Source organism: Bacillus rossius, chromosome 1 (assembly GCF_032445375.1).
Source record: "Bacillus rossius redtenbacheri isolate Brsri chromosome 1, Brsri_v3, whole genome shotgun sequence".
Lineage (NCBI taxonomy): Eukaryota > Metazoa > Arthropoda > Insecta > Phasmatodea > Bacillidae > Bacillus > Bacillus rossius.
This window is the reverse complement of record NC_086330.1, coordinates 199,819,855-199,844,737: the sequence shown is the minus strand read 5'-3', so window position 1 is coordinate 199,844,737 and position 24,883 is coordinate 199,819,855. Positions and strand designations below refer to the sequence as shown.

Genomic DNA, 24,883 nt, shown 5'->3' with positions numbered 1-24,883 from the left:
TCGTAACTTGTGCTTCCAAATGTGCTGCCTTTTTTGATGGTGCTTCCAAATGTGCTTCCTTTTTTGTTGATGGTGCTTCCAAAATGTGCTGCCTTTTCTGTTGATGGTGCTTCCAACATGTGCTTCCTTTTTTGATGGTGCTTCCAAATGTGCTTCCTTTTTTGATGGTGCTTCCAAATGTGCTTCCTTTTTTGATTGTGCTTCCAAATATGCTTCCTTTTTTTATGATGCTACCGATTTCCTGCCTTTTTTATTGTGCTTCCAAAATGTGCTGCCTTTTTTGATTGTGCTTCCAAAATTAGCCTCTTTTTTTGTTGTTGTTGGTGCTTCAAATATGTACTGCCTTTTTGTTGCTGGTGCTTCCAAAATATGCTGCCTTTTTTATTTTGCTGGCTTTTTGATGATGGTGCTTCCTTCTTTGATGGGGTTCTTGTCCTCTTGTAATAGTAAAAACATGATATGTTGGTTTAATTGAATATAATTAGCTGCCGATGAGGAATGTCGTGAGGTTCGGAAATAACTGGTCTATACATCTGACTATGTTTATGGACCGGCCTCGCGGTCCGAAGACATTTGGTCTATATGTATGGATGGTTTGTACATGAACGGTTTAGAAGTTATTCTAAGTATTGAAAACTAGACTTTCATGTTAGGCCTATCGGCAACGTATTTAATTCGTCGAGCATTGTCGTATATTGTCTTGAGTTGTTTTTCGTAGAGTGAATGATTGATAAACTCCATGAAAGGTAATGGAAACCAAAATAAAAATTTATTTAATATTTAGTTACACCTGTGATTGGTAAGGATCGATCCAAGAACATGAATCGATATAATCAATCATTACTTTAATGAGTGAATTTGTTAGTGAATTTTGGATCTTTTCCCGTATCTCTAGCATTAAAATTACACGATTACAAGATGGCACCCAAAATTCAAGATGGCGGGCCACCTCAGTAATAAATTATTACCGCACTCTAGCAGGTTATAATAAAACTAGCATGATGGCAATGAACTCTGAGTACACACAAGATGGTGTCCAGCAGACGAAAACAATTTGTGCTTGACCTTGAAATTTGACCTTGACATATAAATTTGACATTGCACTTGAAATTTGTCCTTGCACTTGAAATTTGACCTTGCACTTGAAATTTTTCCTTGACCTTCGACTTTGACCTTGAAATATGACCTTGACCTTGGAATTTGACCTTGACCTTGACATCCATCATATGTCAAATTTCAAGGTCAAGGTCATAATTCAAGGTCAAGGTCAAAGGTCAAGGAAATATTTCAAGTGCAAGGTCAAATTTCAAGTGCAAGGTCAAATTTCAAGTGCAAGGTCAAATTTCAAGTGCAAGGTCAAATTTCAAGTCCAAGGTCAAATTTCAAGTGTAAGGTCAAAATTCAAGTGCAAGGTCAAATTTCAAGGTCAAAATTCAAGTGCAAGGTAAAATTTCAAGGTCAAAATTCAAGTGCAAGGTCAAAATTCAAGTGCAAGGTCAAAATTCAAGTGCAAGGTCAAAATTCAAGTGCAAGGTCAAAATTCAAGTGCAAGGTCAAAATTCAAGTGCAAGGTCAAATTTCAAGTGCAAGGTCAAATTTCAAGTGCAAGGTCAAATTTCAAGTGCAAGGTCAAATTTCAAGTGCAAGGTCAAATTTCAAGTGCAAGGTCAAATTTCAAGTGCAAGGTCAAATTTCAAGTGCAAGGTCAAATTTCAAGTGCAAGGTCAAATTTCAAGTGCAAGGTCAAATTTCAAGTGCAAGGTCAAATTTCAAGTGCAAGGTCAAATTTCAAGTGCAAGGTCAAATTTCAAGTGCAAGGTCAAATTTCAAGTGCAAGGTCAAATTTCAAGTTCAAGGTCAAATTTCAAGTTCAAGGTCAAATTTCAAGTTCAAGGTCAAATTTCAAGTTCAAGGTAAAATTTATCTAATCAAACAGTATTCTAATAAGCATATTTTTTTGATTTTTTGAATTTTTCTGGAATATCTAGCATTAAAATTACGAATTTTTAAGATGGCGGCCGTAACGAAAAGTGCAACAGTGTTTTAGATGTTTTTTATTTAATTTTTAAATGATTTTTAAAAATTTTCCCGATTTCCTAACATAAAAATTATGGATTTTCAAGATGGCGACCGTAATGTAAATTGCAACGGTGACGTCATATACCATTATGACATAATCCATGATGACTTCGGAGGCTTATTGGAGGCTGTAGACATGGATGCTTATGCCTCTATATGGATTTTGAGTTCTTTCTAAGGCAAAAGTACTTTGAGGTTTTTCGAAATCCTAATTTTCGAATTCTTGTGGAAGAATACGAGAAAATTTTCCTCAAAACGGTAATTTTTGAGTCATGTTTGAGGAATTTTGAGAAATTTTTGAGTCCAAAATGGCCGCCGTGACGTCAGAATATAAACAATCATTAATCCACACCCTGAACCCTGGCGCCGGACACCCATTTACATACTACTCATAAATTCAAGTTTTAGGGTTGGTGACATCTTGCGACTTGCCTGCTTATAAACGATCGTGATTTTCGTGCGTTGGTTGCGTGTTGCGTTGCGCCGTTACATGACTAGCATAGTTTATAAACCCAAGTATTACCGTGGTGCCACTTGCACCTCTTCGCTCGTTATGTTTAAATATATCAACTTGTATAATTATGGTCAGTGCACTCTTTTATTCTGAACCAAATTTCCTGCTGTTAGAAGTGACGTGTACTCCCGTAAGCTAGTGCGTCAGTTAACACAAGATTTTAATGTAGGCTAAATGTTACGGGTAGGAAAATATTTCCAAAAGGATTGATCAATTGATTAACTAGTTTTATTTATTAACTATTATCTACACGTTAATTTTCAACAGTTTAAATGAATGTTCACAAATTAATCACACTTCCATAAGTCCACTATTTACTCTCCCCACTGGAGATTGGCTCGACAGTGGCTCTCTCTATTGTTCGTCTCTTACCTCGCACCTCTGTCCCAACACACTGCCTCCCACTACTCACTCGTCCGTCGCACACGAAGCCTGGAGCTCGTCGCCTTCTATCACTGGCCAAGTGGTCACTCATCCTTTTCACTCACTCTCGTATCGTTCCAAGCATTCGCCGGTATCGACACCCCAGCTCTGAGGATAGCTCCGCCTTTTATACACCTGGGTTCGCCCCATGGAAAGGTCGCGTAGACCTCTGAAGTGTCGTATCATCAAAGTTCCCCGACTCAACACTCGAAGCTACGAGAACAATAGCGCCCTCATCACGCCACTTTACGAGACGGTGCTATGAGGACCCGTACAACCCACCAGATGAGACAGAGGCGCTACTCGACTAAATTACTGGCCTAGTGTAAAAACCAGCCTTGGTTGTCTTGTATTGCTATTAGCTGGCCATTAAAATATGAACTTGGTTAAAATAAACATTCAAAACATTGGCATTGCTTTATTTTTAAATAATATAAGTTGATAAAAATATCTAAATGTGTAAACGTGATTCAACCTCTTTTGGGTGAATAGACGAGTTTCACTCTGAGTTCACTTAAAGATGTGAAATTTTACTCTAAAAGTATGTGGCACCAGTGTATCCACTGATGTTAGTGTAATGTAAAGTTACACTAACTCCGGTGTGGACTCTGATCCATATAAATTTCGTGTAAAATTACAATTGCTATGGTTTAGTAAATATGCCATAGCTGTTGCTGAATTTTTACTCCATATATATATATATATATATATATATATATATATATATATATATATATATATATATATATATATATATATATACAAATTCATGCATCTGTAAAGTTACAACAACTGTCAATTTAACTGCGTCATTTACTAAATTTACACTAACAATGAACATGTTAGTTTTTTACTACTTCCAAAAATAATTTTACTTTTTAAAGCTTATGTTTGTTATTGAACAATGTGTAAATTTTATCATCTTTTAATGGTCAAGTTACCATTTCCTATATTCTGAGTGACATAGAAGATAATGGAACCCACGACCTCCAAGCATGTTCACCTTACGACCACCGTGCATAATAACATTTACAAAGAAAAGGGAAAGTGACTTTAACCTAATGTCAATTTAATGAAATTTTTCCGGAATGAACAACAAAATGTATGTATGTTTGCAGTTCATTGGTTGTTGTAAATCTACTGTGAAAAATGTTATGTAATATTAAAATGACGTTAGTACACTACGTTAGTACACTACAGTTGTATATACACACTGATCCATAAAAGTAGGACTTGATTAATTTAACACTTGTTGCATGTGTAATTTCACATACATCCAAATATGATATTTAAAAAAAAATATTGAAATAAAATATTTACATTCGTGTATTAATACCGAAATCTGTAGCACAATTAGGTTATCTAGAAATAATAGTGTAAGATTACTTCAACTGTACTTGTTTTTAAAAATGACACTATAAAAAATTTAAAATACTAAACGGTATTGTATGTAATGTAAGATGGTTTTACAGTATTGGTGGAAAACTTTTAAAAGAATCTTTAATTTACACTCTGTATTTTTACACAAATGAGTTTGTAGGATATTGACCTAAATTAGATGTAAAATTACACGATGTAGTAGTAATTTTGCACAAAAAAATTGTACAAAATAAACTTCGAATTACACGACAAAAATGTAAAATTAGCCTAACTCAGAATGTGTAAATTTCCACAAATGTTTTACAGTGTAGATGACAACTCACTGCGCAAGCGGTTTTTTCAGTCCGCCGACGAGTAGTGCAAGTGCAAGCTGCCTTGCTGCCTCCTTCGCGAGTAGTCTTGGTCGTGCGGTCACGTGCCGCCGGACGCCGCGCCATAGACTTCATAGCCAGCACTTAACATTATTTTCTATGTGCAAATATTTATTATCCGCGACTAATTACAACGCTGAAATCTAAAACTTTAATGTCAATTCGACAATCCAGGTTTAGTTATTCTCAATTTAGAACATTTTGATGGTGTTGAAGATTATAGAATATTAGTGAATACTTATGGGAGAAAATAGTTAAATTATTGGAGGAAGTCATTATAAAGTTGTTCAAGGTATTAAAATTGTGATCAAACTGAATAGTTTAAACACTCTCTTGCTCTCACTCTCTCAAGATTGAAGAAGAAAATGTCTACAGCCGGACAGTTAATTAAGCTGAATACGAAGAATTCTACGAAGTGGTTTTAAGTGTTCGGACACGTAAGAACTTAATAGAAGAATCCAACTATTTTATGAAAGTTTGGACTAGTTATACTTCCAGGTTTTATAGTGTGTTGACAGCGATAGTGCCATTTCATCAACCTTACTGCAGAGACTACATCCGTGCATGCTGAGTTAAAGTTCAAAGTCGGTGAAGAATAGGCCATACTCGCAGTGTATTGACGACTTGGATTTAATTTCAAGAACTTCACTGTGCTGTGCTTCAATGTGCTGGAAAACATATTCCTTACAACTCTAGAACATCTGTTCGAGTACTTAAGCCAATCAGCATCGATGTATAAGTACAATCTAGTATATAAATCACTACAGACGGTATGTACAAGGCTTGTATCGAACTGGAATGGTAACATTGTTGGTAGTATTCATTGGTTACAGTTTGAAATCATTTCCTGTTAAATACTCCTGTGTTCCCTTAAGACATTGTCATTTTGTTTTTATTTAATTCAGAGGTATGACATAAATGAGTTTCAACTAATTGCTTACACTGAGCTGGCATATTTTTTGAGTTAAGTTGCTTTAACTCTGATTTTAAAAGTGGGATAAATAGCTACTAGAAATTCCAGCTGCTTGAAGCGTAACATGTGCGCCTGATATTGTACGTTAGACCGATATTGCTTTGAGTCCCACGATAAGGACCGAAAGGGGTGGGGTGGCAGTGCGGGGCAGTCTGATTTAGTTTTCCTTGCTGTAGCTGTGTTAGCTCGGGATATATGAATGGATGTTCATTTATAAATGACGAAAACAAACGCACGTTTTGTAAAAACTAAATTGCATTTGTCTGTGCGAAGAAAACTGAATAGAGGTAAAAATCTAGCAAATTGGAGAGAGAAAAATGAGAACACAAATTATTTATAGTATTCATGGGTCGTTTTCAGTGTATAGCTTCAGGCAGTGTTATTAATAAAAACATTTTTTTTTACCTTGATTTGAGGTTAAAGGAAAGCACAAAGACTGAAGAAAGTACGCCAATTGCAGAAACTACATCTGAAAATGCTAAATGCAAGAAGATATTACGTTATGAATAGTTTATATTGTATATTTTATTTTGTAATAAAGGAAAAACCTTTTTACTTCAGTAACTACTATTCATGAAATATACATGTGTTATATATGTGATACATTATATATAAAATACATTATAGTGTTTAATGGGATGCAAACAAAATATACTTTTATATGATACGTAATGAAACAACATGATAGCTTTGAAAACTTGTAATATTTTTATGTATTTTATCAATTTGTACGTAACCGCGAGGTAAACTATTGTAACTTATGTATTTTGTTTACAAATCAGCTTTACAGTTTTGTGTAATTATTCGTATTTTTTGCTGTGCTTATAGTGTTGGAACTGCAAAATCTGTTAAACTTATCCCCCAATAAATGCCTTGCAAAGTAATATCCCACTGTATATTTAGTTAATTTAATTTTTATACAATATTATTATTTGGAAAGTAACCTAAGAGCAACTAAAAATTATTAATTGTATATCCACAATCCAGTTAAATATTTGTAAATAAACGACACTATAAAATATATATGTGCAAAGAATACTCTAAGAATAATGTAACTGAGGTGGACGCGAATGCAATGACAGGAGAAATGCAGAGTAACCCGACAAGACATGTGTTATCGAAAACCAGACCTTCCTCTACACCCCTTCCACACATTCGTCAACAAGGCGCAGATAACAGCTGGAACCCGACCACTCTAATGGCGAGGATTATCTACAGCACTGGGGTCTTGCTGAAGGGATGGAATAAAAGTGTCCTATCTCCAAACAGTGAAGTGGCATATTTTCGGCTCAAACATGAATGTGCAGTGACTTACGCGTGTGCAAGTAATTCGCAATTGTATGAAGATAATTATTTCCAAAAATCATATACTATAAAAGAATGTTACATGTAAATCGTTAAGTTTTTACCTTTTCGTTATTCCGATTATATTATTTTCTTCAAGTTGTCAAATTTGCGCTAATATAAACTTTTTACTAATTAATTTGGCTTATTAATAACAACATTAACCACATTCTGACAAGTGGGATCAGTCATTATACCTTTCCTCAATGATGTGTAAAAATCTCATTCATCTGCATTAACTGGTTTGACCTCTACTTGCCGTTGCATTGACCACTAAAACAGCTCTAAATGAAGCCCTTTATCGCCCTTTTAAATAATGCTAGTGAAATTGATATTATATTTGATTGCTTCAACTTTTAATTCATTTACTACTATGAAATCCTGAGTCATTTATTGAGATATTATAAAAATACTTTAAATCTTTATAATTGAGAATTAATTGGCAATAAGAAGCCAACCAATTGGACACTATAGGAAGTTATATCTTTCGGTGTCATTTTGGAAACCTATTGTTAGTGTTTTTTTTTTTAGTTTCAATGATTGTTAAAATATTGTGTTTCATTATACTTATCATTAATCAGTAGTCAGTGTAATAAAACATTTCCGATTGAAAAATTTTCAATTTGTTAAATTCTAGTAGTTAAATGAGGTTTAATAATCTTAGTATTAAAGTTGGAAATGTAGGTTTTGAAACTTAATTGGCTCCCTTCTAGTTTTTAAACATTATCAAAGTTACTTACTTAATTATAATTAAATTATCTAACTTTTTCCTGATACTTGGATATTAAATAGAAATAACCGAAATCAAAATTTTACTGTGTAATAAAATAGTTTTAACGACAGATATTTATGTTGATTAAAAAAGTCGGTAAATACATAAAAATATAGTATTAAAATATTTATATAATATATATATAAGTAGTATATATTGGTTCCTTCTAAAACTGGAGTCGGAGTGGGGATGGGGTCAATAACCGACCATCATGACGTCACTGCAGCCTTATTGGTTTACCTTAACCTTTAACCTCAATTTTGACCTACAAAATTTGCCAAAAATTGCCAAACATGGCTCAAATGTTGCCCAAAATTTGCAAAAATTTTAAATTAAGGGAAAAATTCCGCCAAAAATCATAAAAATAAAAATGACCCTATTATGAGTGAAAAATTCCTGTTGTGAAGGAAATTTCCGGTTTTAGTCCTCAAAATTGCCAGGAGCTTGGAACGTCCACAAAGTTGTTTACAAACCTCATCTACAAGCCGCCCTAAGCCGCTGAGGTCATATCCTTGACAATTAGGATGCCATGGCCGCTATTTGGAATTACTAACCCAATTGCACTTTTCGGTACGATTTTCATATTGAAAATCCGTAATTATTACCATAATATTGTGGAAAAATTAAAAACATTAATAAATATAGTTAATAAAATAAAAAAAACTTTCTGCCATTTTTAAACTGTCGCATCCGCAATCTTGAAATTCCTTAATTATTATCGGGGGGAAAAATTGTGAAAAGTTAAAATATATAAAAAAAATTATTTCGATGCAATTTTAATAAAATTTTATTTTAAAAATGCACTTACACGATGGAATACTATGTTCTAACTTGGCGAGAGCAAAAAAATGACATCGGATCCTTCCTCCACGGAAGCCAACGACAGACTGACCTCCCACCACTAATGCCAATGTATATACTATTATGCCAGCTAGTATATCATGTCTGCTATCTTGTTTTCCTCTGCTGGAGGCCGCCCTCTTGGATCCGACATATTGTTTTCGTCTGCTTGAGGATGCTGCCACCATGTTAGTTTAGGTTTTATCCGCTAAGTGCAGGCATCATTTATTTGCAGGGTGCCCGCCATCTTGAAATTTGGAAATCTGTAATTTTTAGCTATAAATTCGAAAAACCCGAATTCATCAAAAAATCAGCAATTAATTAATTTATTGATTCGATCGATAAAAATATGGTAATTTTAAGTAAAAAAAAAATTCTATTCTATAAAATATGGTAAAAATCATAATTAAAGCTTAGTTTCCTTGTGTATATCCTCCAGTAATCCGATGATGACAAATTGGCACCAACTTGTAAATTCACAATTATTTAGGTTGAAATTCGGCTAAAATTTCAAAAATGTGTTTAAAAAAGCTTACTAAAATAATTGTTTTCATCTATTCATTTCCTCGGTTCAAAATTGGTCAGATAAAATGTTAATTTAATCAAAATTACCATTATAGTGACAGGTTCAAGAAATAAAACAATAAACAAATATATAAAATGTATTACATAAATTCCACACAAGTGCAAAAAAGCATATAACAAGCATTTCTCGTTTTCTACAGTTTTCTTAAAGGTGAAGCGATAACTATAAAAGCTCTTGATATGTGTTTTTTTAATTCAGTTATACATGACAGTCGTTTAACAAGGCACAGCCAATTGTTAGCTAGTCAGTGGCTAGGCATGCAATCGGCGGTCAGGAACATTCAGTTTGTGGCCAGGTACATTCAATCAGCGACCATACATGTTCAGTTGTAGGCCAGGCACGAAAAGTAGGTGGACAAACACATAGTCAGTAACTAAGAGGTATTTTTCGTCGATACATAGTGCTACGACCTATAATGTGGGGAGAACTGAGTTTGTAAGGGATGTCCCAATTAAGTTTTATTACAAATTTATTAATTACTAATATTGACATTAATAATAAATTGTACTTAATAATGTCAGATCACAAGTTACTTAACCTTAAAAATGTTTATTCTCAAGTCACTCAATGTTCCGCAATTCGCACGCATCACTGAAGCTAGGCTCAACAGTAATTCGCCCCTTACCACGCGCCATACACAGTCTCGCACTAATCAGACGCCGCACTCTTATGATCCAGTCGAATTCCATGTCGCTCCACTCTCAATGTAGGGGGAAAGGGGGAGGGGGTTTTCTCTCACCCTCTTCGCGGGTGTCGCACTTCCCTTCACACATGGAACTCTCCGAACTCTCGGAACTCGCTCGGAACTCCCACGGAGGCTGGCATCGCTGCGTAAGTACCAGTGAGTGGTCTTTCGAGAACCAACGACAGCTGCTGTGACAAGTCGCGTCATCCCAAACCGACCCGATGCCCGAACAGTCCAGAAGCGTGGCGGCCCACGGAATTCCCAATGCCGCTCAGCGATAGATAACGGCGCCGAGGCAGGACGATGCATGGTGAGCGGTGGTGGAGGGGGTAGAGACGACCATTGTAATCCGGCCAGGCGCGCGTTGCATGCTTATCGTCAGTGTATGGCATGTGATACGGTGCATGACGACAGTGGTCTGGCAGGGCCTCCAGCCAGCTCCGAACCTAGCGGATGTCGTGGTCCTGTTCGTCCCGAACAAGTAACGCATACCTTCCAGCATATTCCCTCAATGGGTCCAAATGTACCACTTCCATCCATCCCGTTATTCCTCTTTGGATGCGGTATAGAACATCATTCAGCCGCTTCAAGACTTCATATGGGCCTTCTCAAGTTGCTTGAAGCTTAGGGCACCTTCCCTTCCTTTTTTGCGGGCTGTACAGCCACACCAAATCGCCCTTCTGAAAAACGGCTGAGTTAGCCTTCAGGTCGTACACCGTCTTCATTCGACTCGTCGCTAATCGAAGATTTTTGCGGGCTTTTTCATGTATAAGTGCCAGTGGTGCTGGTCGGCTCTCTGCGAAGACGACAGAATGTGACATCAAAAGGCCGCTTCAACTCTTGTCCAAACACAATAATCGCAGGGGTCTGCCCAGTTGAGTCATAGATGTCAGACCTATATGCCATTAGGAACAAATGGATGTGTTTATCTCAATCCTGTTGGTGCTCGGCCGCAACCTTGGCAAGGTGTTCCTCAAGAGTTCTGTGGAAACTCTCCACCATGCCATCAGACTTAGGATGTAAGTCTGTAGTCTTGGTTTAATTTATTGCCAGCGACCGACACACCTGAAATATTGTCGACTCGAAATCATGGCCTTGGTCTGAGTAAAGCTCCATTTGTACTCCACATCTGCAATTACATTTTTGACTATTGCATCCACAATGGTAGTGTCTTCTTGGTTAGGAAGCACATAAGCCTCTGGCCATTTACTGAAGTAATCCATTGCTACCAGAATATACCAGTTACCAACTTTAGTCTCGGGAAATGGTCCAGTAATATTTGTGGCTATCCTCTCAAAGGGTGACCCTACATTAAAGGCCCTCATTTTCCCACGACTCTGATGCTGTGGTCCTTTGTTTTCAGAGCATTGTTCGCATTATCTAAGCCAAGCCTCCTCTTCCTGGTGACACTTCAGTCAATAGCAGCATTGACAGGTTTTGGCTAGATTTTTTCAACCCTAGATGACCACCAGAGGTACCATCGTGGATTTCGCTCAACACCTCTGTCAGTAGACTCTTTAGAAAGAGTAGTTGCATTATAACTACTTTTCCATTTGGACTCTTCCATGCTCTAATTTGTAGCCCAATAACCATCCTCAAGGAATCCCACTGTGCTCAGTAAGCTTTCACAGTCCTTCTGTCCCTGTAGATCTCATGCGATATTGGATGCCCAGTACAACTCTCTAGCCAGCTTATGATAGAGGCCAGGTCAGGATCTTGCCACTGCACTGCTTTCAAGCTGGCATTATTCCATTTATCTTCTATGTTCATTATTGTTGTTCACCGATATTCGATCCCCTCATTTTTCTCTGCCCTATTGCATTGATTGCAGTCTAACATGCAAGGTCTTCGGGAGAGGGCATCTGCATTGCTGTGAATTCGGCCTTTCCTGTGTTATATCCGACAATCATATTGCTGTATCTGTTCAATACACCTAGCAAGTTGATCCTTTAGATTCTTCAACTGTAGTAGACACTTAAGTGCAGTATGATCAGTGCATAAATTGAATTTTCTCCCATGTCAATATTTGTGGAAATGTTGCAGAGACTTCACCACAGCCAAGAGTTTCCTTCGTGTGACACTATAGTTTCATTCAGGCTTAGACAAAATTTTGCTGTGTTATGCTATTACTCGTTGATTTCCATCTTGAACCTGGGAAAGTACAGCACGCAAAACCATCTCCGCTTGTCGAGGATATACTCTCCGTGTTGATGGGGGAGGCAAGTATGGGGCTAATATACAGGCATTCCTTAAGATCTTAAAGGCAGTCTCACATGCTAAAGTCCATATAAATTGTCTTTTGTCCTCGGTAAGCTGGTGCAATGGTTTTGCGATTGTCGAGAACCCCAGAAAAAACTGCCTAAGAAACTCCTTACTTCATGCTTATTCTTAGGTTGAGGCCATTCCTGAACAGAATGTATTTTCTCAGGATCTGTTCGCACTCCATCCTGTGATACAATATGAAACAAGAAGCACTTCTTATGACTTAACTTAAGTTGGGTATGGTGAAGCCTATTTAATACATCCTGCAGATTCCACAAATGTTCCTTCACAGTATTTCCCACCAAGACAATGTCGTCTAGGTTATACTAGGCATGTCTTCCAAGTCAAGCCATGAAGGACAAGCTCCATCAACCTCTGAAAAGTTGCAGGAGCATTACATAAACTGAATGGTAACACAGTGAACTGAAACAACTCACTCCCTGCTGATAAATCATTCTTATACTCGAGATGCAGTTCCACTTGTCAGTAACCACTCTTCAGATCCAGTGTAGAGAACCATCTGGTGCCAGAGAAACTATCCAGTGTGTCATCGATATGTGGGAGGAGGTAGCTGTTCTTCTTCGTGATGTAATTCAACTGGTAGTCCACACAGAACCTCAGTTGGCCATCCTTCTTCGCCACTAAAACAACTGGGAAAATCCCAGGATTCGCTGATGGTTCTATTACACCACCCTGTATCATAACCTTGATAAACTTGTCTGCTTCCTTCCTGTTTTCCTAGAGGCAGCTGTCGTGGTGCTTGTCGGATTGGCTCCGCGTCACCAGTGTTTATGCGATGGTAGACCAGGTTTGATCTCCTAAGGTCAGTATCCCCTAAGGAAAATACGTCCTGGTTGCTGACAGAAAACCTTTGATTTCTTCTATTTCTCCATCTGTTAGATTATTTCGGCATCGCCTTAGAAGATGTTCTTGATTTGGGTTCATTGGTTTCGCATCATGTTTAATAGGTGACGAACCTTAAACTCGCCTACCCACTGGTTCGCAGCTTACTATTGGGTCTTCCTGTTTGAGAACTCTTGTTCGAGAATAGAGGTTAGCCACCCTGACTGGTACAACCCTTCCGAGCCTTGCAATGCTTCGAGTGACCAGGAGTGTCTTCAATCCTGATGTTATATTTGGCTTTATCAGGTAGTTCACGTTGACCCTAGGAACTCCCATAATCCTATCTGCTATTATCTGCTCATGGTTTGCTGGAATTGAAACAGATTCTCTAACTACCACTTGCATTAGGTTTTGGGTAAACAAGGCTACCCCTTCATATTTAATATGCAGCGGGGTGAATAGAAACAGTCTGCTAAGAAGGTATTTATGAATAAAACCATTAATTTTTAATCCTTTTATTTTAAAAGTAATTTGCCAACATTGTTAAGAATGATTTTTCATTGAAGATTTAGTTTTTCTGAATCTCTAAATGGACCATTTCTATTCACCCCGCTGTTTCTATTCACCCCGCTGTTTCTATTCACCCCGTTTTAGAGTACCTGTCCTTCCATGTCAATAACAAATCCATATCGATTCATGATGTCTACTCCTATAATTACCTAGTTGGTGATATCAGCAACAAGAAAGGTCTGTGATAATGTCCTTGTTACAATCCTTACCTCGAAATTCAGCTGTCCATGCACATGTGAAGTGTGTCTGCTGGCTGTCTTGAGACTATATGGGATGGGTGTTCTCTTCAGCTTTTCTCTACTTACAATGTATTTGCGAACTATAGATGCCGATGCCCCTGTCCCTGTGTCTACAGTAAGTATACAGTGTCTGCCATTGATACATCCATTAAGCAACAATCTCTCATGGCTTCTATGAAGTACATATATAGGAAAACACAGGGGGCTACCATTTCCTGTAGAGCTGGCATGCGCCCCCTCACACCAGCTATTTCTCGTTTCCCTGTTGATCTTCCTGTTTATCTTCCTGCTCCGATGGCTTCCTTCATCTCGCACAGTCCCACTGGATGTGTCCTAGTTCGTTGCAGACAAAGCACCGTGAGCGTCCTCCTGCTCTTCTGATATTGTTACCTGGAGTGTCATTCAGAAGCTTCTTCAATGCCCTGAGAATGTCTACTTCATTAGTAGTGTTTCTGGCACTTGTTCCATTGTAGGTCTCCAGTCCAGCTCTCCTTGTCCTGATGCTTGTGTTCCTTGAGGCACTTCATGCTGCCTTGATTTCCAGGGCATGGACAAAGGCCTCGCAGCTCTTATTGTGCCAGGCCAAACGAAGAGTTTGCTGAACCTCTGCATCACTGAGTCCGTCTATAAACGCACTGGTGGCTAGCTGATGGCAGAACTCTGGTACTTCTGGGTAGTCAAGGTGCACTAGTCGCTCTATATCTGCTAGAATTCTTAAAATGTTGTTTTAAGATTGTTGTTGACATGTCTTCAGGGTTGTTCTATACACCACGCCCATGTGTCGGTCGCAATACCTCAGCTCAAGGGCCTCTACTAATACTCGATAGTCTTTCTGGTCTGGATCTGGTTTGGTCGGCAGCAGCTGTAGTGGAGATCCTCGTAGGGCCAAGACAAGTGCCATAGCATTTTCTTCCTCGCCCTTACCATTTAATTCTTCAGCTGCCTCGAATTGTCTTCTGTACACTGTCCAGGAAGATTTACCATCGAAAGTGGGTGGCTTGAATTTTTCTTGGCTTTTGGATGTTCTCTACACTTTAACATCGTCGGAGTAACTCTTCCGGCTTGCAGCAGCTATAGCTTCCTTAATCATCCGACGACGTTCCTTGGTTACAGCTGCTACACGCTATTCGGTGGTCTGCTTGAGATGAGCTAGCTGTTGCTCCTGTCTGGCAAGTTGTTGTTCTTGTTGTGCAGTATGTTGCTACAAACACTGCACTTTGCCTTCCAACTGGATTCTGGTTTCATTTATCTTTTCTTCTCTTCTTGGTTCTTCTTTATGTCCTCTGTCTTCATAGCATTCTTAATCTCCTTGTGGTTACTCTCAATTTTATAATTCATGTCCTCCTGGCCCTTCTTAATTTCAACCTGGCTACTCTTCATTTCATCCAGCCTACTCTCCATTCTCTCCTGGTTACACTTCATTCATTCTTCATTTCGGCCAAGAATGCTATTACATTCTTAAGTTCATCGTCAGCCATCTTTCTTGTCCACAATCACTACCAGCCTGTCACTATTACTACTGTCCTGTAAACTACACTGCAATTTGACCTACAAGTTAATCTAACCTTTCACTAACTTTACTACAGCTACATCATGAAACTAACTACAGTTCCTAACACTAATTTCAATCTCAAAAATAAAAATTCTTTCTTACCTTAAATTCACTATAGACTAATCCTGAATCTGTAATTAGGGCTATCCTACTTCTGACACGATAAATGTTACGACCTATAATGTGGGACGAACTGGGTTCGTGAGGATAGCCCAATTAGGTTTATTACAGTTTTCTTAGTTACTAATATTTACATTAATAAAAAATAATTGTACTTAAAAATGTCCTATTACAAGTCACTTTAAATTAAAAATGTTTATTCTCAAGTCACTCAATGTCTGTCAAGTTCCACAGTTCCCACTCCTCACTGAAGCTAGGCTCAACAATGGTTCGTCCCTTACTTTGCGACTGTCCACACACACACAATCTCACACCAATCAGTCGCCACACTCTCACTATCCAGTAGAACTCCGCATCGCGCCATTCTCAAGTGGGGGCGGGGGGGGGGGGGTTAATCTCACCCTCTTTGCCGATGTCGCACTTCCCTTCACTCGCGGAACTCTCCGAACTCTCCGAACTCTCCGAATCAGTTGGAACTCCCGCGGAGGCAGGCGTCACTGCTTAAGTACTCGTGTGTCGTATTTCCAGAACCGACGAGAGCAGCTGTAACGAGTAGTGTCAATCCGGGCCAACCCGACGCCCAACAGTCCAGAAGGGCGGCATCCATTCTCGCCACTCCGTGCGGTGGCCCGCGGAATTCCAAAGGCCCCTTAACGAAAATTAACAGTGCTGAGACAGGATTATGGGTGGGTGGAGGGGGGTAGCGACAACCCTTGTAATCTGGCCAGGCACGCGTGGTATGCCTTGCGTGTCAATGGAGGGCGCGTGACGTCAGTGGCCGTGCGGGTCCGCCAGCTAGCTCCATACCGGGCATCGCGGTCTGGTCTCTCGCGGCCAATATGTCAATGTCGGGTTACAGAAGGCTGGTTGACTAGGAAACTAAGCTTCTTTTAGAATTTTTTATATTTTATCGAATAGCATTTTTTACCTAACTTTTTGGATCCAACCAATCACTGTTATGTATTGAATCAATCAGTTAATTAATTGCTGTTTTTATGAATTTGGGATTTTTCCAAATTTATAGCTTAAAAATTACAGATTTCCAAGATGGCAGCCAATTTTCAAGATGGCGGGAGCCTTTGCAATAAATGATTCCTGCACTCTAGCAGGTAAAAATTAAACTAATATGGCAGCAGCACCTTTTAGCAGACAAAAATAATGTATCCATGATGGTGGTCTCCGGCAGACTAAACCAATATGGCGGACGTGACAACATACTAGCTGGCATAATATATACTTTGGCATAAGTGGTGAGAGGCCAGTTTGTCATTGGCGTCTGTGGAGGAATTATGTCTTTTTTTTTTTTTTGCCTTCGCGGAATTCGAACCGAGAACTCCATGTCGTAAGTACGTTTTGAATTAAATTTTCATTAAATTGCATTGAAATAATTTTATTTATAAAATTGAACTTTTTCCTAATTTTTACCATAATAATTACGGAATTTTAAGATGGGGGATGTCAATACAGAATTTCAAAATGGCGGAAAATTTTTTTATTAATTTTAACTAATTAATTTTTATTTAATTTTTTTCTTTAGATGTTGTGGTAATAATTACAAATTTTTATGTTGGCAGCCGTATTGAAAAGTGCAACGGTAACATAATTCAAAATGGCGGCCATGGCATCCTAGTTAGAGCGGCTTGTAGTGTTTTGAGGACATTTCAAGTCTCTGGCATGTTTTGAGGACTAAAACGGAAAAATTTTCCCTTACAACAGGTATTTTTCCCTTGAAATAAGGATTTTTTTTTCTGAATTTTTGGCGTAATTGTTTTTTTTTTTTTTTACTGGCGGTACTGGTGAAGTTTGGCGAATTTTGGGTAAATTTGGGCAGATGTTGAGTCATTTTTGGGCAATTTTTTGCAAATTTTGAAGTTCTAGGTCAATCAAGATGGCCGCCGTGACGCCATGATGGTTGGTCGTTGACCCCATACTCCATCCTCACTCCGACTCCATTTTCATGAGGAACCAATATATCCCACTTATATACTATCCGTATGATAAATTGTGAGATTTATTTTAGTCTGCCTAGTTAAAAAAAATAATAGAAAAAGCACAATGCTATACAGTTTTGGCAAATCTTGCAAACGTAAGAAGAAATTTCCCCCTTCCTTCCAAAACAAGCTCCTGGCTGCGACCTGGTCGGTCGCGCCTGTGTTATCACTTTAAATGGGAAGAGCAAGGGATCTGGTTGGCCGAGGTGCGTGGCCCGCAGTCTTGTGGCCGGGAGATGAAATACAGCCAGGAGGGCACGCAGCTGATGCGTGCAAGGGCCAGCGCTATAATTACCCACACGCCCCCTCCGCGCCTGACGCGTTGTAACGTCACATCACGCTGAGCCGGTGTGGGTCAAGACCCTTTAGGCGGTGGACACACCAAGGCGAGCACGAACGCGAGCGCGGGCGCTGCCGCGGGTGCGAACGACTGGCGATCGAACCCAGTACACACCAAAGCGAACAGAGGCAGTCACGGGAACAAGGTGAAAGACGTCTAGAACATATTTTAGAGCCTGTAATTGGCGAGTTTGGGGCCTTTCAAAATCAGAGCATATTTCCTACAAGGCCTGCAAATAATGCATTTGAGAATCGCGACAGATTTGTTTCCTTTTTTAATGCTAATAATGATAATTAACAAAGTTCCTATATCACTTAGTATGTTCAATTGCAAAAACCTTGTAGTTATGTGTACCAATTTTGTTGTTATTTCTATAGCTACCTATAATAATTAAATAAATACCTGGCATTCCTAGTATGATTCCTATTTCATCCCATTTCTTCTTTGTTACTCTGTTGTTTTTGTATCCTTCCATAGACATATTGTACAGAACTTCATTCACATTTACAAGTTCTATAAGTCGTTCGGTGATTTCAGAATCCATGTTTTTGTCCAAACTGCTCACAACTGCACTCTGGCCGCGCTAACAACCCAGCATGTGCGGTCAGCTCGCAGCTCGCGCGTCCTGACCGCGCAGACCACGTGGTCCCGCGAACTGCTCGCTCGGCGGTGTGTGTTGCTGCATTCAGGCATGTTGCGTTGTTCGCGCCCGCGCTTGCGTTGGTGCTCGCCTTGGTGTCTACCGCCTTACCCGCCCCCGCCCCCATTTGACCTGCTGCTTGGGAAACTGTCATTCATCGACCCCGAGTCAGACGCCTCAGTGGCCGCGTTCACGCATCTTAGCATTTTATATTTATTTTGAAAAACACTTCAGATAATGAAATCGTCGTAAAACAACACTACTGTTATTGGATCCGTAAGTTTTCTTGGCAAGTGTGGCTAAATAACTACTTCTTGGATTCCGAGTCGAGGTCACGTTTGTGGAAATGGCGTGACCGACATTTCGACATGCGTTGTGGTGGCCATCTTCAAGGTTAACAGCTGAAGGCCTGGCTGTTCTGGACAGTAATTCTATAGGGCCAATAATTAATCAATAACTATCAGTTTCCCCTCAATTTTTGAGGTATCAGCTGCACCTTCCAAGAACATTACTCTATATGCAGGCCCATATGTAAAAAAAATATAGTTTTCGTAAAGTATTGAATTTAAAAGTATATTTTATGTAGTGTAAGATCACACTGCACACCAGAACCATAGAAAGCAGCAGTTGCTTGTTACTGTTAAGATTTTTAAAGGAGAAAACTTTATTACATTTTTCATGATGAATTAAATGGGTCTGCATTACTTTGCGCAAATCTACCTGCCGACGGATGGTCCTCATCTAGCCATTATTTTAGAGGAAAAATACCGGAGGAGAGGACCTCAGTTCGATCCTGAACTATCTGAAAAAGAAGCCATTCTACGTGCGGGAAATTAACTTTCGTCTACACTGAACCTGTTAATGGGTTTAGATAGTGTGGTGAGATACTTGAATCTGCTGAATGTGACTTTATTTTTACATCATTTAAAATTGATGACTTCCTTATTGAGATGTGATTGCCAATCAAGATGAACTTTTATTGAATTCGCCGGAAGTTAGCTGGCTACGGAATTGTGGTAAAGTTTTGGGAAGTGCGTGCACCAAAGATAGGTCTTTAGGCAGGGGCGAAAATCTGTAGTATTTGCAAGGAGTCCCGCGTGGCCCGAGAGTTGTGCTCGTGGGTTTTCATCGACACAAGTCCTCTGTATAGGGTGCTTGTATGGTGTATACTGCCAACATTTTGGTCTATATGCATACAATAAGAAGAAAACTTAAAATGTACAGAATGTTTTTGAATAAAACACATTTTTGACATTTACAGTTATCAAACTCATTCCACAGTCACGCTTTGACTCGCGCAAGCGGGTTCCCTCAGTGGGGGGCTTCTTAATTCCCTCCCCCTGCGTGTTCGGATTAGGTATACGCAACATTGAAAGAGTTTTGACCGCTGTATGTGCTGTCTGACGGCTCTAGTGTTAAAGATGGTCTGGGGAAGATGGCTGCTACACGCTGTCCTTGGGCCCTTGCCTTCTAATAGCACCAAGACAGGTTGTAGCAGATATCACTTTTCTATCTGATTTTTATTCGTATTTAGTCAGGTACAGGTGCGATGAGCTGTTTATGTTGAATGTCATAAATGTATCATATTTTAAATACAGAAATAAATCGTCTTAATTTTTGGTGACAGATTAAACTGTTCATAAAAAAAGTGATGTTTCGCGGATAAACTTCCAGGTGAGCTGTTTGCGACGTCATCTCTGGAAGGATAAGTAACGAGAGATAAGTTTTTGGAAGCTTTTCTGGAAAATATTTTTGCCCTGTGAAGTGCATTTACTCAAATCTGAATGTTTTTAAAATCACCCGTTGAAAAATATCCCTGTGCGTTTTTGTGAGTGGTGGACTTATACTCAGGTAATGTAGCACGACATTTTAAAATGGGTACTCCCAAAATAAATCGGGTGTCCAATGATTTCTTCCTTAAAGAAATTTTTCGATAATTATGGTGTGAATTAAAAAAGTAACCTTATATTTTCCACATTGTTGTGCTGTGCTTCGGTTTGGAAACTCTTAAACTTATTATTAATATTGTTTTAAAATTGTCATAGCAACATTAAGATAATTTTTTTGGGGGATATGACTAGCTGTTTCTGTCTCATTATTGCGAAGGTATTTACGAAACAATGTATGGTATATGTAAAGTTCACTCCAAATAAAGTTACAATTTCTTAAGTTATGAGTTACCTTTTGATAAGTGTTACGTGCTAGTTATGTTAATTTTAGCCACGGTTGTAATGTACAAGTATTAATTAACATTACCTTTAAATACATTAATTTCTCGTAATTTTGTAGACGTTATATGGTGGTAGTGTGTATAAAATAAAAATAAAAATAAAAATAAAAATAAAAATAAAAATAAAAATATTTGTGTAAATCCTCAGTTTTCTCCACAACCACTTACTGTCTTCCACATGCAGTTGGTCTACCATCGCAGTAGGAGTAGTAAGCCGTTACTGTGACCGATGTAAACACAGAAATGTAAACACCAGCCCCAGTAACAGCCTGGGGGCCGCCATCTTGTTTCATGGGGGCCGCCATAGTTGTTGACATTGGTTACCAGGGCGCCGCCATTTTTGTTGACATTGGCTACCAGGGCGCGCAACCGTCTGCTGGAGGCCGCCATCTTAGTTCAGCCTTTAGTTACCGGAGCGCGCCACCGTCGCTCCGAAGGCGGGAATTGTATACAAAAAAACCTGGGCAATGGGTGGATTCGATCCCGGGGACACACCAACGTCGTGGTTACAACGCGGACGCCTTGACCACTAGACCACGGGACCATATGAAGTATGGGGAATTAAATAACGAACATATGCTTAAAAGAAGCTATGCCTAAAAGAAGCTATGACTTTAAAAAGTATAAAAGCAAAACCCCCACCACACTCCACAATCGCCGCCATGTTGTATGTTTAAAACAAACACCACCATAATAGCTATGACTAAATACCTGAGAGAAACATAACCTCAAAAAAAGCGCCATAATAGCTATGTCTACCCCACCCCCACCACCAGTATGCTTAAAACAAACATGCCATATTAGCTATGAATAAATACCTGGGAGAAACATAACCCCCAAAAAGGCACCACACTAGCTATGTCTACCACACCCCCACCACCAGTATGCTTAAAACAAACACCGCCATACTAGCTATGACGAAATACCTGAGAGAAACATAACCTCAAAAAAAGCGCCATAATAGCTATGTCTACCCCACCCCCACCACCAGTATGCTTAAAACAAACATGCCATATTAGCTATGAATAAATACCTGGGAGAAACATAACCCCCAAAAATGGCACCATACTCACTATGTCTACCCCACTCCCACCACCAGTATGCGTAAAAGCCCCGCCATACCAGCTATGACTAAAGAAACATAACCTCAAAAATCCCGCGCAGAGAGAGCGAGATGTTGTCCGCTGGAGCGTCACTCTTACACTGCGCAATTATAACCCCACACATCATATTATAAGCATAATAATGTCTTTAAAAAAATGCTTTAAGTAATAAGCATAATTAAATTATATAATATTAGGATAGCATAGTTAGGACCCCTGCAGTTAACACGTAGCGTTAAGTAATTAGCTGCGGCACGATTGACATAAGTTACCGAGGTAATGAAAAAAATAGCAAATAAGCATACATAAAAAAACTCACCGGAACGCATCCCGCCCACCCCGGCGACTTGTAACAAATAAATATAAATAAATGTTGTACAAACGACCGTGTAGGGGATCTGTAAGCCTGTTCGCGCACCGCAAATAAGCATACATAAAGGAAAAACTCACCGGAATGCACCCACTCCACCCCGGCGACGTGTAATTAAAAATAAAAACGCAGACGAAAAAGTAATAAGCATAGTTACTATTATTGTACGTCAAGTAAAAAATAAATATTATACAAACAATGTGTAGTAATCGGCTCTCGGCCAATGTGTTAAGCATTAAAAACGCCGTGCTGAGAGCCCCGCTCGTGCGACCAGGAATGTATTAAGGGACCCCTGCAGTTAACACGTAGCGTTCAGTAATGAAAAAATAAAATGTAGCTGCGGCAATATCGTCAGAAACAAATTACGTATGTAACCGAGGTAATAAAAAAAAATAAACTATAGGTGCCACCCCCACTCCTAGTATGCTTAAAACACCCACCCCCACAAGTATGCCTAAAAGAAACCCCAACCATACTAGCTATGCCTAAATCATTTGCAGCCATGCTTAAAAACCCCCGCCATACTGGCTAAGACTAAATGGAGTGCCACATATACACACCGACACCTTTAATGTCACAGAGGAGAGCGAGAAACGTAACGTAAAATATGCTTGAAGTAATAAGCATAGTTAAAATTTATAATATTGTAAATACATAAAAATAAGCATAGTTAAAAAAAACGTAGATCACCATTTAATAGTACTGGACCAGATAACATATGCCATAGCGATAGCATGAATAAGCATAGTTAGGACCCCTACAGTCAACACGTAGCGTTCAGTAATTAGCTGCGGCACGATCGTCAGAAACAAATTACGTATGTTACCGAGGTAATAAAAAAATAGCAAATAAGCACACATAAAAAAAACTCACCGGAACGCATCCCGCCCACCCCGGCGACTTGTAACAAATAAATATAAATAAACGTTGAACAAACGACCGTGTAGGGGAGCTGTAAGCCTGTTCGCGCACCGCAAATAAGCATACATAAAGGAAAAACTCACCGGAATGCACCCACTCCAACACGGCGACGTGTAATTAAAAATAAAAACGCAGACGAAAAGAGATATTAAAAATAGTAACACCTATGTACGCCGTGTAGACAACCGACAGCGAATAACGATAAGTAAATTTATAAAATATATTACAAAGCGGGAGCGCACGTCTGTAGACCGTAGACGCACTCCTCAAACTGTTTTCAAATTCCCGGTGCGACGAAAAGAAAGCTGTTTGTCGACCCTGGCCCGCCGCGTGCTATAGTAGTTTGCAGCAGATTTCACGGAACACAATAAAAAACGTACAGCCCAGTGATACATGAAACCGCCGAATGCATGTGAAAAAAAACTACCATAAATAACAAAAAAAAAAATTAAAACATAACAAAAACAATCAAAATGCACTCACAAACGCAATACAGCGCAATGCAGTGAAAACTCCCATGAAATAATAAAATCGCTTATTGAGACACCAAGATGCAAAGAGTAAAAATCCCTATACGTAAAATAAAACAAACGCGAAACTTTAAAAAAATCTATCTATGAGAACAATATTATAAAAATACCACACTCTCCAACACACCAAATGACACGGCCCGATAAATGACAACACAAATAAATATCAATAACCATAAATACTTACATAATCAAAATATGTTATTAAGCAACCGAAAAATACACTACAACCCACATAAGACCTCGCGAACGAACGGCACAACACCAGAGACAAAACATGCTATTCCCATTTGTTAAAAAGACGCAAATACGAGTCTGTAGTGCTAGCCCAGCTAGTATACATTCATTAATAAATAAAATCGGTTATAGTATTTGTGTAGTCATTAAATAGGAAGTACAAAGTGATATTGCCACAAGACGTTATTAAAAATATAGTAATAAAGTGTATGTATAGTTATTAAATAATAATATATGTAAGTAAAACGTGTTATACCCTAAACTAAATACCTGCAGGTTTATACAGTCAAACTTTGTAGGAATATAAACATAAGTCGTTTGAACGGTCTGTGTAATACAAATGCTTATCATCAGCTCTGAGTAATTTGTCCTTCATATAAGAAAACATAGCATGTTATTCTAATAAACTATGTATCATTATAAAATAGTTATACCATCGTTAATAAATAATCATACAAACAAACATTAACAGCTATCCATCCTTCCCTTTCACTCATGACATAGTGTGTGGTGTTCTAAATAAGGAGTGAAAGAATATTATATGAGTCATGTTGTAAATGCTTATAAGATTATTGTTAACTTTCCATCAAGGCTAGATAAAAAACAATCTCTATATATGGTAGATGAATAAACAGAGACCAACTATAGACTTCATACTAGTAAATAATAATTAAGGACATATCGGGGTAAATAAAACAAAATAACCTATATAAATACACCCAATAAGCATAGGAAGCTCTGGCGTTAATAACAAAACGTAAAATAAAAGGTTACTGGTTCAGGTAAGAATATATATTCTACTACTATGCATTCCATTAAGCATAAGAAGCACTATAATCCCATTCCGCCGAAACCAGAATAGAACACACCAGTAATGTTCGTGAAAGAACACACGATGATATTCATATTAATAACCACTTAGCCAAAATCGTTTGCAGAATAACAGACATAGCAATTCCATGTCTCAA

General features: G+C 38.7%; 2 protein-coding genes across 4 annotated transcripts in view; both read left to right on the top strand.

Annotated features, from left to right (window-relative positions):
* Positions 1-16,941, top strand: part of LOC134527234 (zinc finger and BTB domain-containing protein 14-like) — a 121,026-nt gene extending 104,085 nt beyond the window's left edge. Inside the window, exon 2 of the mRNA XM_063359728.1 lies at positions 16,349-16,941. The gene's annotated coding sequence lies outside the window, so the exon portion shown is untranslated. The remainder of the gene's footprint in view (positions 1-16,348) is intronic.
* Positions 1-24,883, top strand: part of LOC134527233 (glutamine synthetase 2 cytoplasmic) — a 617,039-nt gene that overhangs the window by 304,972 nt on the left and 287,184 nt on the right. The gene's annotated exons all lie outside the window — the stretch shown is intronic.